This window comes from Pinus tabuliformis, chromosome 2_2, assembly GCF_031772625.1.
Source record: "Pinus tabuliformis cultivar Carrire ecotype Pingquan chromosome 2_2, CPIR1, whole genome shotgun sequence".
In the NCBI taxonomy this organism is placed as follows: Eukaryota; Viridiplantae; Streptophyta; class Pinopsida; order Pinales; family Pinaceae; genus Pinus; species Pinus tabuliformis.
This window is the reverse complement of record NC_142300.1, coordinates 1,091,569,696-1,091,586,793: the sequence shown is the minus strand read 5'-3', so window position 1 is coordinate 1,091,586,793 and position 17,098 is coordinate 1,091,569,696. Positions and strand designations below refer to the sequence as shown.

At 36.6% G+C, this 17,098-nt stretch overlaps 1 pseudogene across 1 annotated transcript; it reads right to left on the bottom strand.

Annotated features, from left to right (window-relative positions):
- Positions 1-7,106: 7,106 nt before the first annotated feature.
- On the bottom strand, positions 7,107-11,216 carry LOC149197198 (membrane protein PM19L-like; annotated as a pseudogene). The gene is made up of 4 exons (XR_016254172.1): positions 10,871-11,216; positions 10,564-10,786; positions 7,700-7,745; positions 7,107-7,582 (listed from the first exon to the last, which is right to left on the bottom strand). The product of XR_016254172.1 is annotated as a membrane protein PM19L-like (transcript).
- Between the last annotated feature and the right edge of the window lie 5,882 nt (positions 11,217-17,098).

The window sequence follows — 17,098 nt, the reverse complement described above, 5'->3', positions numbered from 1 at the left end:
CAACTCTAATCTGATGGTAGCCGCTTCGCAAGTCTAATTTAGAGAAGTAAACTGCATCTTTTAACTGATCTAATAAATCATCAATATGAGGAAGAGGATAATGATTCCTTATTTTGATTTTATTTAGTGTTCTAAAGTCAATGCACATTCTCCACGAACCATCTTTCTTTCGCACCAACACAATAAGTGATCCGCATAGTGATGTGCTTAGTCGAATAAACCCTTTATCAAGCAACTCATGTAGCTGCTTCTTTATCTTTGCATTCTCTAGAGCTGATAACCTGTACATTCCAATGTTAGGTAGTGGAGCAATTTGCTGCAAATAAATCTCATGTTCTATCTCTCGCTTGGGTGGAAGCCCTTTAGGCTCTTGCAATAGAATATCATAATCAGAAACAACTTTAACTAGATCTACCTTCTATTTAGGATTACAACCTTGGAATGCATCATATTTATCAAGATCCTTTTCTTTTACAATCATTAGTAAAAATTTCTTACTTAAATTTACAATTCTTTTCATCTGCCCTAAATTTATGAGAGCGAAGTTATCTTTGATTTTATTAGCCCTTACAATATATTCAATTCCATCCTTAGTGAGTTGATACTTATTTTCATCTCGATAGAGGATATCTTTTCTATCATACAAGTATGGACTTCCTAATACAATTCGACATATGTCCAATGGGACTATGTCTAACTCAACCTCATCTACAAACGTTGACCCAATAACAAAACGAAGTTTACATTGTTTCATGACTTGTAGTTTTGTTTTATCACACACCCAACCTAATGGATATGGATTTTTATGAGGTTTTGTTTCTAGACCCAACTTCTTTACAATTGTTTCAAAAATCAAATTAACTTGTGACCCACTATCAAATAAAGTATCAATTTTAGTGTGCTTGGAAATTACTCTAATATGAAATAGCTCATTTCTTTTCCTCTCATAACTTTCATTATCAATAGAATGTGAAGAATTACTTGTAGATGCTTCAGAATCTTTACCTTTTATACCTGTAGTTGTAACTGTTGTTTCATCACCTGAGTCTGATCCCAAGTCCTTTTGAATAGCAGCAGCATTCTTTCGCTCTTTACTCCTGAACTTTTTAGGCTTCAATTATGGATGCAAAGACCAGTAGTGTGCCTCATCATGTCCTTACTTCTTACAATGAGTGCATGAAGTTTTATCCTTCTTCACAATGTTTGTTTTCCTCTCCTTCCATTTTAGTTTCTTCTTGCCTTTATTCTTGTTCTCAATAGATTTGGATGATTTCCCAACATCTGGGGTTACATTTTTACCTCTAGCCTCTAGATGAGTTTCTTGAATTGATACATCATCTAAGCTAGTAGGATTAAATATAAGTATAATATGCTTCAAATAACTATGAAGACCACCTATATATTTTAACAATGTCTTTGTTGAGTCCAATGATATGCCTAATGTTAAAGCTCTCTTACGAAATTCCTGAGTATAACTCTAAACACTTTGACCCTTCAATTGACATAGTGTTTTCAAACCCATCATTACTTGCTGCATATAAGCCAAAGGACAAAATTTCTTTTTAATGGCAGAAACAAATTCATTCCAAGTTGAAATGATTTTACCATGCTTTTGGAGATCTTCTTGTGTATTTCCTTCCCACCACACAAGTTCGGTTCCTCCAAGTCGAAGGCTAACCAACTGGATCTTCTTCCTTTCTGAATCAACTTTATGCACCCCACAATATACATCAATTTTCCTTATCCAATTATCAAGCTTTTCAGCATTAAGTTCTCCATCATAAATTGGCAAATCAAAATTTACGTCTAATTTGATCAAAGAGCCTTTCTTTTTCTTCTTCTTAGAAGAACTAGTTTTATGAGAAGAAGATGATGACGATGACAATGATGATGACGATGATGGTGATGATGGAGGATATGGTGGAGCTTGAATTCCTCCTTTTCCTTTATCTTCTTTATCTTCTTTACCTGGAGGGACAAAAAGAAAAGGTTCCTCTACCCCTTTGTCTAGTCTAGGGGATGAAGTGCCTTCACCTTTGCCCTTTTTAAACTCATTATACATTTCTTCCACCATGGCATGTATCATCATGAAATTATCCAAGAACTAGGATTCTGACCCAAGTGGAGTTTCATCTGCCATCCTTCTTTGTGAAAATACCCTTCCAATCTCTAGATTCACCTCAACAAGTTCACCTTCACCTCGTCCGAGCCTCAACCTAGTAAGCATTCAAATCTCCACACAAACTTGTCAAACCTTAAAAAAACCTTAAGCTCTGATACCACTTGATCCGGTATTGAAAAAGGTATTACAGATTATGTGTGAAGTTGCCTACGTTACTTAGTGCAATGGATCAATAATATTACAAATAACATAAACACTTAAACAATTATAAAAACATAATCAAGCACATCAACACAACCAAAATTGATAAAGGGGTTCACCAGACTTCCTGGCTACATCTCCTGGTCCTTTAGCTTCTAGTGCTGACCTCTTTATTATGTCTTCAAATAGTTGTTACGGGTGTGAGCTCAAAAATAGAGTCTCAAACATGAAAGTGGATCTCACCGTTGTGTTTAGCTCGAATCTTCGAGTCGAAATGAGTATACACTTGACCGTACTTGGTCACTCTGACCTCCAGACCCCCTGGAATGGTTCACAACACACTCTCTGTCAACTTTTCTGTGTTATGGTATTTATATACCACATATAGTTACAAACTGCAATAAACGCGGAATAATACATTTATAATAGAAACAGACTATAAACCAAAGGACCAGCGGGCACGGAGTGGATCCCAACCGTCCGGCCTTTCCCCAACGCTGATCTCGAGACCAAACAATCTGATGGCTATCGCATCCCACCCATCAAATAATTCGAACAACCTACATCGTTGATCTATCCTGTGGAATCCAATGGCTGTTGCGCGGTCTCGCTCTTCAACTAGCACGTCTCCTATTTCTACGAAGGCACACAAGAAAGCGGTTTCGGGCTACTACGTGTCGACCATTGAGTGGAATCACACAGATTTTTGGAAAACCATTTGCTGCCTTGAAGGCACGAGATAAACCACCTACCGTTTCCCTATCGGAACTCAAAGGAGTTTAACTTCTTTTGCATAACTTTATTGCATCCATTTTCCAGGATAACCTAGCTGCATGTTTCGACGCGATATGTGTCGATCTCCTTTCATCAGATGAACTTCGCTCTTGTTTGTTGATCCCCATCGCCTATGGTATGAACCAATCGTAAACTACCACATCAACTTCTATGCTGACATCATCAATAACATGTGACTCTTTCCCAGGTTGCCACATGTCCTACTGACGTAGGCATTGACTTTTTGACCTAATCTTTAATTGGCTCTAATTTCTTCATCTAACTCGTATTTACACACTGTTTGCACCGTTGACTTCATATTCATGAGCACTTCAACATGATTCCACTTTCACTTGTATTTGAAGACTTTTGATCTGGAGGCTATGCTGGATCCATTTTGGATCACAAAGGATCAAAGCATCTAATATATAGAATGAAAGATAAATGGAATACTTAACTCAACATACATCATAAATTCAATCAATAACCAATCATAACCTATGTGAGTGATCAAGGAATCTCACAAATGATATCACAATAGACATGATTAGGAATGGTTTTTATTTTGTTTATTGAATAAAAGGGAGAACAAACTTACAACCTTAATGCCTCGATGTTACAAGCCTCTTCCCATGATCTCCAACCTTCTCCTTCGATGAAAAGCCTCCTAGCCCTATATCTACAACATAATCCTACCTTCAATGATCCTCTACAATACTCTAGTCTGTGTTTGATTTATAGGCCAACAGGAGGAGGTTTGGGATCGTCTTCCTAAGGGATGAGATACACAAATGGTGGGATAGGGGATTTTCAAAGAGAGGAAATTAAATCCATGATGGGAGGGATCAGGCTTGAGTAATCATTGATTCGAAGTTGCTAGTTGGGAAAGATTCAACTAACAAATATTCTAGAATTTAATTTTTATTTTTTACTTGCGTTGAGTCATGTGTGTATGCCATAGTGTAAGACTAAGTGCACTTTTGTGCAACTTCTAATGGTCTCTTCTGCGTATGCACAAAAGCTTACTAGGGAACTGTGTAGGAAGTCAAAATTAGGTTTTTGGGCCTTGAGATCTAGGAATTTCATTCTCTTTGGGACTGTTTAGGTTCTAACCTTGTAGGGGGTGCCTTGGAACACTTTAATGGATAACGAAAGATCCAAACTGACGGTCAACTGCCTAATGCAACAAAATAACGTGTAACAGTGAGGTGGTATCAGGAAAATCCCAAGGATTGGGGGTAGAGATGGTTTTCTCTAGGAAGCCCTCAACAGGTGGGTGGATACAGGTAGATTATTGAAGGGATAGTGAAGGAATTTTGAGGCATCCAAGATTTGTTTATTTTTTGATCTCAAGACTGGTATAGGTGAGATCATGGTAGCGTGAGGGAAGAGGTGGTTTAGCCTTTGGATTCCCTTGGTTTTTTATGTCTTGGTTTATCCCATGAGATCCCACATTGATTCTTAGAATATGGGATGTGGGTGATTGGATGAAAGAAAGATTTGGTTCTGCCCAATCTATGGTCGGGTGGTATGTGGAAGTCCCTGACTTGGTTGGATTTTGTACCATTTAATGAGAGTTATTTCTCTATGGAAATCTATGAAGCATTTGTACTAATTAATAAGATGATTTTATGGTTGTTATGTCATGGTTACTATGATGATTATTTGTTGGTTATAAGCATGGCTCTGTTATATACTCTAGTTATGGATTGTTCATGAATTGATATGTATTTGGTTGGTTGATGAATGCATGAGCTAACAAATGATACTATAACTACTAAGAGATGGCATTAGAACTTATTGATTAATCTTAGATAACTTTAGGGCTCCTATGTTCATATATGCATTCATGACCTATAGATTTCATGTTCACCATATGTTTGACAGAATGTCTATCATGGTTAAGCTTATGTTGGTCAAGTTCTTGACTAATTTTTGTATGAATATCTTTGTCTTGATGTTATATATCATTCTAGAAAGTCTCATTAAGTTCTCGACAATGGTTGAGAGTCAGACCCTGAAACGTTGGCTCAGATTTCGTGGTCGCATGCTCAAAAATGGGAAATCTGGGCTGCATTCGTTAGGAAGCAGGGTTATCCATGCGACTGGAGGATCATAGTCGTTGGCTTGCCTTGTTGTGTAAGCGACTAGGAGTCCAAGTTAGTGAAAAATATACGTGGCTCGGGGCTTGGGCACTTGGAGTGGTTGTTTAGCTCCTGGGGTCCTATAGCTCATGAGGAAGGTCAACAAAGTTTCAGATTTTCGATTCCACTTCCTTAACTATACTTAGGAGGTTGAGTCATGCCATAGTAGCCCTCAACTCATATTTACCTTGGCAGGCAAGTTAATGTGGGTAATTGTGGGAGGGGTGGCTACAGTGTCTACTGGAAAACCCATGGATGGCTCCTTCTCCCCCAAGGCAACTTTGGCAAAAAGGATGGAGGAATCCTACTTATGGAGGCCCTCAACAAGTCATTGCATAGCCACCCATGCAACTTCTATGAAATTCACAAATGCAAGCATCCACATAAGTCCCTCCTCATCCTCAATTACCAGCGCACTCCTGTTCCTAACCCTACTAATGGGAGGGAAGCCTACTAATGGGAGGGAAGCCCAACCAACACAGGATGTTGGACTTGCTACCTACCCTATTTATTCAATCTCTTTCTTAGAGTGCCAAAATATTCATCTTTTGCTTCTATCCTCCCATCTATAAGACTACCGCCAATTAACTATTTCCCACAGAGAAGACTATTTCCCATTAAACTACCCCACAGACAAATATATATATATATATATATATATGTGTATATATAATTAATTTTATTATTTAATTGTTTTATTGAAAGGAGGCTCTACGACTATAAATCCCACACCACTTTTCTAGAAGACAATATTGAAAACATATCTTAGTAAATATAATGTTAAGTTTGTTTAATTAAGTAAAAGAATAAAAACAGAAATTAAATTAAATTAATATATTTTATTTTATTTTATTGCTGATAAGATGAATTAACTGGCCTTTGAAACGGGTTGAACAGTGACAAAAATTCGAATCAATGTCTATGCTGGTTGATTATCACGGTGAAAATTGCTTATCTTAGAGGTTTATGGTTCAATAAAACGATGGCAGGGTTTTTAAGTAATAGATTTTTACATAAAAGTGAATATCTTTAAACGAATATTAGTTTTAGGTTTTATATTTAGTTTAGATAAATATGAATTTTAAAATTGAATGAAAAATAATTTAGGTTGTCATCAAAATTATATAAAACCAGAAAGTTACGTTACATTTATGTCAAAAGATTTTTAGTTTGTTTTCATGGCGGATGCCACCGTTGTAAAGTTCAAAGATTTTATACAATTATGCTTTTTTCGCTCTGAAAAAAGTTCAAAGATTTTAGATATAAGTAGTTTTCTAACTCTGCCCTCTGCAGCCCTACCAGGGTTCCTCATTAAATATACAACTACACTGAAATCCGAATCTACTTTTATGAAAGGAATATGCTGTAGATGATACGAGCAACTCTCTTAAACATACGGTCTATCACCAACTACTCTTAAATATACTGTCTATCAATAATTACTAATTGCAGTCCTGAATGTCCCCTCCAATCTTGTCTCCTCATCCATCACACACCAATACTGGTAAACGCAAATGGTCGGACCAGAGTTAAAACAAAAGTATTACACATTATAAACAACCAGCAGTGAATTGACGAAATAGCGCAACCACGACACTGCATTTAAATCCTTTGAAAATGGTAAATCCTTCACTGAAGACTGCAGTGCCTTTCTACGTAATTTCATATTTTGATTTCATATATAATTTCGTATGGTTGTCAAGGCTCTTCTTATTGGCTACTTTCAGCACTCTGCATGCATGATAGGTTGTCTCTGACCAATGATTCTTGAAATTTTTACCCATTATTAACTAATGGAGAGATGGACAAGGAGAAATTATAGACAAACTTCGAAGGGAAACATTTTTCCATAGTAAAAAATTGCAATCTGTGAAACATAGATTTACACATTACAGAGCTGCAAATCGCAGATCTCAGACGTTATACAAGAAAGTTGAATCCTCTATACTGCCGATACAAATAACTTATGGGTATGCAAGAAATGTGTAGAAAACCAATCTAATCAAACCTTAGGCATTGACAAACAAAACATCACATAATTTTGCTCAAATTCAGAGCAGATTTTCCTTGCATCAGACTAATTTACCACCCCACCTATGCATTAATTTACTCATCACAAATCACAAAACCATTCATGATCTCCTGATTGATAGCAGCAGATGTTCTGTTAAACCGAAGAGACTGTTGTGCTTTCTTTCTGAGGCTTGGCAGTGGTAGTAGTTGAGACAACGTAGGTATCCTCGTAACAACAATAGTTTCATCCAAAGAATCCACCGTGAACGAGTAAGATGTAGAAGAGCTTTGTTCCACACAGAATTATAAGGAATGACTCCAATGTTATCTACACAAAAATACAAAGTTACCATATCTTAACGATACAGAACGCCATTGCAGAATGAAAGGAATGAGGAAATGAGTGACAGTATAATCAATGTGATAGCATAGGAGTGTGACATACCAACTTTGCGTTTCGGCCTCCAATATGGATCTCCTTGCACGCCAGCCTACAGTTTTGTGAATGACTAAAATTAATGCTCATCCTCATTTCACAGATAATCAGATATCATAATTCTTATTGGTTCCTATTAAATGATGTTGGTATATAAATTATGTAAATTTGATGTGGTTATGTATATATATACCCCATGGCAAGTAGTGTATGTGAGAATAATGCTAATGCAGAAATGGTTAGTTATGAAGCAGTTGAAATAGAAGTAGTTATGAGCAGTTGAACAGGAATCGGTTGTGAGTAGTTAGGAATTAGTTAGGTGTTATTCCTATATAAGCATGATGTAATTGAGTAGAAATGGATTTTCTACCATACCTAACTGACTTCTAGAACTTGTACTTTGAACATCTGCTGTATTCTCTAGATTGATCTAACTACTGCATTAACAGAGGGTAGTTGGGATTAATACCTTTCTACCACTCCCCCTTAATTCCAACTATATAACAAACTATATATTCTTAATGATGACGACTTAAACTTTAACTTGCCTGCTGGTCTAAGTCTCAGCTAGGCTTACAACAAAACATTTCATTTTTGTCTTCTTATTAAAAGGTCCATGCTTGTTCCTTTTCCATTGCTAAACATTTCATTTTTGTCTTCTTATTAAAAGGTCCATGCTTGTTCCTTTTCCATTGCTGGTGCAGTTTCATCTTCACCTTTTTGGATTTCCTGATGAAATTCCTTTGCTCCTTGCTTACATACTTAACGTCAACAACCTCTTTTGGATTGAGAGGCAATGCAAGATTTCGAACGAGGTAATTTAATTCATGTTCGCCCCACTTTCCATGAGGAACCAACGAAGGAGTCACCAAAATGCAGTCATCTTTGAAAGTAGATCCAATAAAACTTCTAACAACCAGGAAACTTTTAATCTCAGTGATTTCTTCAACAGCTTTAATCTCAGTGATTTCTTCAACAGCTTGATTCTCAACAACATGAGTGATTTCTTCAGGGACATGATCTTCAACAACTTGAAACTCTTTGTCAATGGACTCAAAAATACTGCTAATCCCAAATGGGTTCATGAGGAAATGATCATTAGAAGGATCATTGTCAAAAAGGTCTAAAATAATAGACATATCAGTTAGCTTTATCACACTTCAAACAAAACGTTGTTTCTACGGCCTCTCTCTGCTCTCCTTGGCCCTCCGGGCTCCTCCAATCAGACCTTACACGATTTTTGCAACAAAACAAAGAAAACCGGGCCGACTGTAAAAGAATATGACCTCGGTAGTACAAACCTCACTTCTTGGCAGCACGCGGACGATTGGTTCTTGACAGCAACTCACTTCTGATTAATGAATAAAACAAGGTCTTGGCAGCAATAGTTCGCTCCTCAACGGTTCTCGACAGCAACGCACCAATCTATTTCCTTCGCAGGTTGGGGGATTCGAGGAATTGGAGCATCTCCAGGTGAAGGTGTGCTCCTCTGAACTGGGGACCTTGCCGCCTCTGGAAAATCTCGAGGCTCTCAAGGTCTTGGACCTCTGTAAAATACAGGCTCTCAAGGTCTTGGACCTCTGTAAAATACCGCCGCGCCCTTCTGCCTTTAATCTTTCCAGCGAGATTTCGAGCTTGAGATCCCTCACGCGTCTCTCAGTTTGTCACTTCTCGATATCATTTCTACCATCTGAGATTGGTTCACTCAAGCAACTTAAAAACAGAAAACAACATGTCACGTTTTGGTAACAGGGGTCAAGATAAAGATAACAAACCTCAAGCAAATCATCTCCACGCAGCGCTCACGCTCTTTCAACATCAACGTTCTTCATTCTGCAGAAAGACTCCAGGTCTTTACATACACTACCGGTTCTGCTGGGCTCCACGCAGGTGGCACAAACAACACGCAAACACCACTTCCTCACCTGCCCTCTCACCCCAGCTCACACCCTGAGCTCTGATACCAAATTACATAGTTTTCTCCATCAAGTTTTGAAGACTCATTTAAATATGAATCTGCAAGGGAATTAGCCATCTCTCCACCAATGTCCAAATTCAAACAAAAATCGCAAGCTTCTTAAAGTTGAAAACCGGTTAATAAATAAAACTCTGCAAATTATAAGAATATCGCAGGCCTCACTCCCTGAGAAATTTAATAAATACAACTCTGCAAATATACTTCAATTGGCTGAGCAGAAAACTCTGCGTATACACGTCAATTGGCTGAGCAGAAAACTCTATAATGCCCAAAACAGGGGTAGCACAAAACAGTTACCAAATTAAAACAGTTACCACGTTTGCTGCTGACGGGGACTGCGTTCTCTCAGCTACAACAGAGTCTACGTTCGCTGCTGCTGCTGTAGTTTGTGAGACCGCCGTGGCATTGTTTTTGTATATGTCGGAGGAGGCGTGCATAGCATCTGCGTGTCCTTGAGAGAACGCAGTCCCCGTATTGAAACTCTGTTGTGGCCGGGAGAACGGTCTCTTGGTGGTGCTTTATACTTTGTTATTTTTATTGATGATAGATCTAGATATACCTGGGTCTATTTCGTTAGAAGGAAAAGTGATATATTTGAGTATTTTAAAGAATTTCGAAATATGGTTGAAAAACAAACAGGAAAGTGTATTAAAATACTGAGATCTGATCAAGGGGGTGAATATAAATCAAAGGCATTTAACACCTATTGTAAATTTAATGGAATTCAACAACAGTTCACAGTGCCACATACCCCTCAGCAAAATGGTGTTGCTGAGCGATGGAATAGAACCTTGGTAGAATCTGCTCGTAGTATGCTGCAAGGTAAGAACATCTCTAATGGTTTCTGGGCAGAAGCCATTAACACTGCTGTTTATCTGAAGAATCGATGTCCCACTAAGAAATTAGTTTTTGTGTAAGCGCCCAATCTGTCATGGAGGATGCAGTACTAGGAGCCAAGCTCTGGGCAGTCCAAACCCGGAGATGATGGAGTCCTGAAAGGCATGAAGCAGCTCCTACTGCAGCAGCTATCAAAGCAAAAATAATCATGAATCCTGTGGCTTCATTACCCATTGGAAAATACACTGCAGAAAATCCCACTGGATGAGTTTTTCCAGGACCTGCAAGTTAGTCATAGAATCAATCAGCAAAACACTAAAGGCTAGAAAGAAGAAATACATACTGTGCATAAAAGTAATAAGTACCAGTAGAGTAAGTGTGGTTGAGGGCGTTGTTGAGAGCCCATCCAGCAATAGCCCCGACAATAACAAACATGCAGAAATTCAGCAGAAGGAGAAACGCGGCTAGGGATTTCACCACTCCCAACGCCATTATAGTTGTATCACTATCTCTGCTCCAAAAACTATAACTACTGACCGAACGGAGCTTAATTTGGAGATGGAAAATTACCAATTACCAATCTATGCTATACACTAATGCTTAATTTGTGGAGAACGAGACCAAGCTAGAGACAGACAAGAATGACAGAAAAGTAGTGTGTAAGAAAGAGTTCATGAGCATTCAAATTCAATTTGAGTATGCCTGCAACTCCAAAACTGTAGCTGTCTGAGAAGAGATTGGTGTATTTAAGGATGCCTGGAAAGTAAACCCCCTTGAAAAGGGAGGACCTGTGGGCCACAGACAACTGTTAATCCAGCAGGAACAGGCTGCCCCGCAATTGGAAAGTAATAATAGAACTGTTTATCCAACAGTCAAATGACAGGTTCTCTGAGTAGGTAAAAGCATTGAGTGGTTGTCACCTTCAAAGTTTTGTCCATGGCAGCCTTTTACAGAACATTCCCAGGGTTTATGTTTCAACTGCAATAGAATGTTCCCAGGTTTTATGTTTGAATTTGATGGGAAGTTTCTTTATTTGAAACCCTATTAGTCTATTTTATACTCAAATCCCACCTAATATAAATAAAATATGATGGACTCTCTCGCTTATTTTCTGAGTAAATCATTCTCTGGGAAGAAATAAATATTAATAATAACGTTCATGGTTTGTTTATTGATGGCCACCAGAAGCCATGTGAGTATATTTGTCTCTGAATGGTTGTCGGGATTATTTTAGATTAGCGTGCTACCGCATGAGGAATGAAACAGTTTAAATACATACCGGCGGGCACTTACAACTAATGTTAGTTAGAAGAAGTTCCGTTTTAAAAATGAAGCAGGACTTTTATATATATTAATAGCTGGTAAATTTTTGAATAAATGCCCTTTCTGTCTGGGTGGTGTTCTTTTTATCGATAATTGATAATGACGGCCGAGAGAAACGGTTCTGAAAATTTACATTTTAGTTTTATTAATAAAAATTTAAAAACATATTAACATTGTACTAATTTATTATTTTATAATTTATATTTATATAAATCAATAATACGTAATTTTACATTTTAAAATATAAAATATTATTAAATTAAAGATTTTATAATGTGATGATTTATATACTAAATAAAGAATCTTTTGGGGTTATAGTATTAATCCCTTGGGTTTATTATTCCCTTAGGTTTATAACATCAATCATGGTCAACCATGATTAATCGTAGCCAACCATGGTCAACCATGATCAATCATAGCCAACCATGGTCGAATGTCACATTGTGACAGTGATTGTCTCAATATGAAAATCAACCATGGTCAACCATGGTCCAACATCACATTGTGACAAACATTGTATTGATATGAAAATCAATCATGGTCAAGCATGGTCAAATGTGATCCAACATCGCATTGTGACAAGGATTGTCTCAATATGAAAATCAACCATGGTTAGCCACGTTTATTTTAGGGTTTATAATATTTATCTTAATTTTTATATACCTTGGGTCTATAATTTTTATCCTTTGGGTTTATAATCTCAATCCCTTGGGTTTTTATTATTAATCCCTATGGTTTATTATTCCCTTGGGTTTATAACATCAATCATGGTCAACCATGGTCCAACATCACATTGTGAAGAATATTGTCTCAATATGAGAATCAACCATGGTCAATCATGGTCCAATGTCGCATTGTGACAAATATTCTCTTCGTTTGAAAATCAATGATGGTCAAGCATGCTCAACCATGGTCCAATGTCACATTGTGACAAGGATTGTCTCAATATGAAAATCAACCATGGTCAACCATGTTTATTTTAGCGTTTATAATATTTAGTGTTTATTTTAGTGGTCAACCATGGTAAACCTTTTTCAACCATGGTTATCCATGGTCAATCATGGCCAACCATGGTCGAACATTGCATTGTCACAAAGATTGTGGTGATATGAAAATCAACCATGGTTAAGCATGGTCAACCATGGTCGAAAAAAATTGTTCATTTTCCTTGCGAAGCAAGGCGAAGTAGTATTTAAGGCACCCAAAGCTTAATTTCTTGATTCCTCAATAACTCTCAACAAATTTTCTTCCAAAAATTCATATAACCCTAGAAAAAATTTAGAAGTCCACCCATTCAAAGTAGGACTCTGATATTTTAAAGAATGCAACACTGCTCTTATTTCTGTTCTGTTATTCTTGCTTCTAATTCATCATTTTCACTATATTAAATCTGGGAGTAATGTTAATGACATCATTTGTAATTTCCCAAGTTCTAAACCTTGTACTGTCCTGCTCTGTTATCTCACACATGGTTTTTGAACATGTGAGGAAAATTGTCAGCCAAAGTTTTGTTTTTTATTATCTGGGTTTGTAGACCTTCTTCAGACAATAGTAGGATATGTTTTCCTGGAACAGAGGGATATGAGGGATATGCAATAACATTCAAATCAAATTAGTTGGTATTAAGTTGAACAAACAATCAATGTCCAGAGAGATAGATATATCATATTGTGAGATCACTGCAATACTGGTCCAAAAGCTCTCCATCTAAAACCTTTTGGACTAAGGCTTCCATCCATCCTTCACGATCTGCTAGATATTGTTCAGTAGTTTGAGCACATTCCTCTGCTAAGCAGACCTTAATCCTCTGCAAAACTACCGCTACACCTTGATAGTCCATAGTAATATCCTTCTTGTTGTTAGACTCAGAACATGGATTTTGGTCCTTAGGAATATGTTGTATCTCTGATTCGTCGTCAAAAATGGGTTCACACTAAAAATTCATCCAATATTTCTTAAGATTTTTGTGTCGAACATCTAACCTTCTATCCACATCAACTTCAATGGTGTTCTCATACCCATAAATACTTGGTTGAGTCTCCAAAAACTTTCTAAGAATAGAATCCTCATCTTCCAGGATGGTTATTCAGCTTCCCTTCATCCCGATCTTCAATTACAAGGGTATTAGCTTATGGAGCATCCCCTGAGATATATCATATTATGAAGCTAATTGGTCTACGAAAAGGGGGATAGTTGATGCCCTCCTTTACCCCTTAATTAGCTGGAGGCAGAACCATTAATCAAGATTAAAAAAGATTTTGAAGAAATGTCGTACATGTTCCAATTAACTGTTGAAATCCTTATCCAAGTTATATTAATATGTTCAAATTCATCCCAATGGTTGGCAATTTTTTTTACCCTTATAGTATGCAATCCTTCTTATGCAGCTCTCATTGTCTTTTGGATTTCTTTGTTATGAAAGAAAACCAAACTGTTGTTTTGATATTATCTTGAAGATGGACCTTTTTAGTCTATTAGCTAGAATGTCTATTATAATTTTTGTATCCTGAATGACTATTAGAAATGTGGATCTCTAATTCTCAAAAAGAAGTTGTTCATTTTCCTTTCGAAGCAAGGCAAAGTAGTATTTAAGGCACCCAAAGCTTAATTTCTTGATTCCTCAATAACTCTCAGCAACTTTTCTTCCAAAATGTCATAGAACCCTAGAAAAAATTCAGAAGTCCACCCATTCAAAGAAGGACTGATATTTTAAAGAATGCAACACTGGTGTTACTTCTGTTATGTTATTATTGCTTCTAATTCCTCATTTTTGCTATATTAAATCTGGGAGTAAATGCTTAACACATTCATTTATAATTTCCCAAGTTCTAAACCTTGCACTGTCCTGCTCTGTTATCTCGCACATGGTTTTTGAACATGTGAGCAAAATTGCCAGCCAACTCTCCATCTTAAACCTCTTGGACTAAGGCTTCCATCCATCCTTCATGATCTGCTAGATATTGTTCAGCAGTTTCAGCACATTCCTCTACTAACCAGAGCTTAATCCTCTGCAAAACTACCCCTGCACCGTGATAATCCATAGTAACATCCTTCTTGCTATTAGACTCAGAACATGGATTTTGGTCCTTAGGAATATGTTGTATCTCTGATTCATCGTCAAAAATGGGTTCACACTAAAAATTCATCCAGTATTCGTTAAGAATTTTATGTCCAACATCTAACCTTCTATCCACATCAACTTCAATGGTGTTGTCATACCCATAAATACTTGGTTGAGTCTCCAAAAACTTTCTAAGAACATAATCCTCATCTTCGAGGATGGTCATTCAGCTTCTCTTCATCCCCGTCTTCAATTACAAGGGTATTAACTTATGGAGCATCCCATGAGATATATCATATTGTGAGGCTAATTGGTCTATGAAAAGGGGGATAGTTGATGCCCTCTTTTACCCCTTAATCATCTGGAGGCAGAACCATTAATCATGATTAAAAAATATGTTGAAGAAATGTTGTACATGATCCAATTAACTGTTGAAATCCTTATCCAAGTTATAACAATATGTCCAAATTCATCACAATGGTTGGAATTTTTTTTAACCCTTGTAGTATGTAATCCTTCTTATGCTGCTGTCAGCCATTAATCATGATTAAAAAAGATGTTGAAGAAATCTCGTACATGATCCAATTAACTGTTGAAATCCTTATCCAAGTTATAACAATATGTCCAAATTCATCACAACGGTTGGCAATCTTTTTTACCCTTATAGTATGCAATCCTTCTTATGCTGCTCTCATTGCCTTTTGGATTTCTTTGTTATGAAAGAAAACCAAACTATTCTTTTGATATTATCTTGAAAATGGACCTTTTTAGTCTATTAGCTAGAATTTTTATTATAATTTTGTATCCTGAATGACTATTAGAAATGTGAATCTCTAATTCTCAAAAAAAGATTGTTCATTTTCCTTTCGAAGCAAGGCGAAGTAGTATTTAAGGCACCCAAAGCTTAATTTCTTGATTCCTCAATAACTCTCAGCAGATTTTCTTCCAAAAAGTCATAGAACCCTAGAAAAAATTCAGAAGTCCACCCATTCAAAGTAGGACTTTGATCTTTTAAAGAATGCAACACTGGTGTTACTTCTGTTATGTTATTCTTGCTTCTAATTCCTCATTTTCAGTATATTAAATCTGGGAGTAAATGCTTAACACATACAAAATCAAGTAAGGTTGCATGAGCTGCTTTCTTACTGATTGTCTCTTTGATGTATTTTTAACATGTTGTTAGATCTGAAAAGGAATATGTGATAAACCATAAAGTTTTACCAATGCTATATATCATTTTTGAAACAATCTGAGACTCAATGTATTGTCCTACAATTTCGTTTTCTACTGAAGTTACGAAAGATATCAAACACAATATAGGGATCCACATACAAGTTACCATTAGCAGAAGGAACCTTACTTTTGTGAGCAAAATGTGCCAAGAGATACTCTACTTTGATTACCAACAACTTGTCATGTTTCCTCATGTCTATGAAGTGCTCAACATAGAACATGCCTTGGGGGTTTAACTAAGTGGCCTGCACAGAGTTCCTGTAAATGTGAAAGTAGAAAAGAATGATGTGTTGGTCAATTTTGCTTTTGTCTCTAAACCCAGATTATGGTATATGAGTCCACAGAAGTTATTAAAAGCATCACTAACTTGGTGAGAATCTATTTTAAGTCCACTTTGACTTTCATGGTGATTCCCTATGGTTGTGGTAAAGTTTAAATTGGAGAAACTGGTTATTCTGTGAAAATTAGGTTAAAATAGCATGGTGTAGAATCTAGATATGCTACATGAATGTATCAAAAAATATGCATAAGCTGAGCACTCTCAGAAATGTAAATCTCATATATGCTTAGATAATGCTAAGATTGTTGCAGAAGTGGATCATTGGAACCAAAGAAATTGAGAAATTTCCCAATAATTTGAACCATGAGAATGGTTTTAAATTGATTGAGGTTTGGAAACCATTGATTAAACTTCTTACAAATAACACACCACTTAATATTCAGGAGATATTCATCAAAGGGTGATCCTGGTTCAGTTCTGTTGATAAATCAGTGTTTATGAAAATACTATTTAGTATTGGTCTTTCCATGTGAGATCACCCTTTGATGAATATCTCCTGAATATGGATTAATCTAATACAACCTAAAACATTGAGATAAACAAAAATTGACACAGGTTTTTCCATAAAATCTCTTTGTATTTAGTGATGACCTGTGAAAGCATAATTAATATAAACAAGATTTGTTAATAGATCAC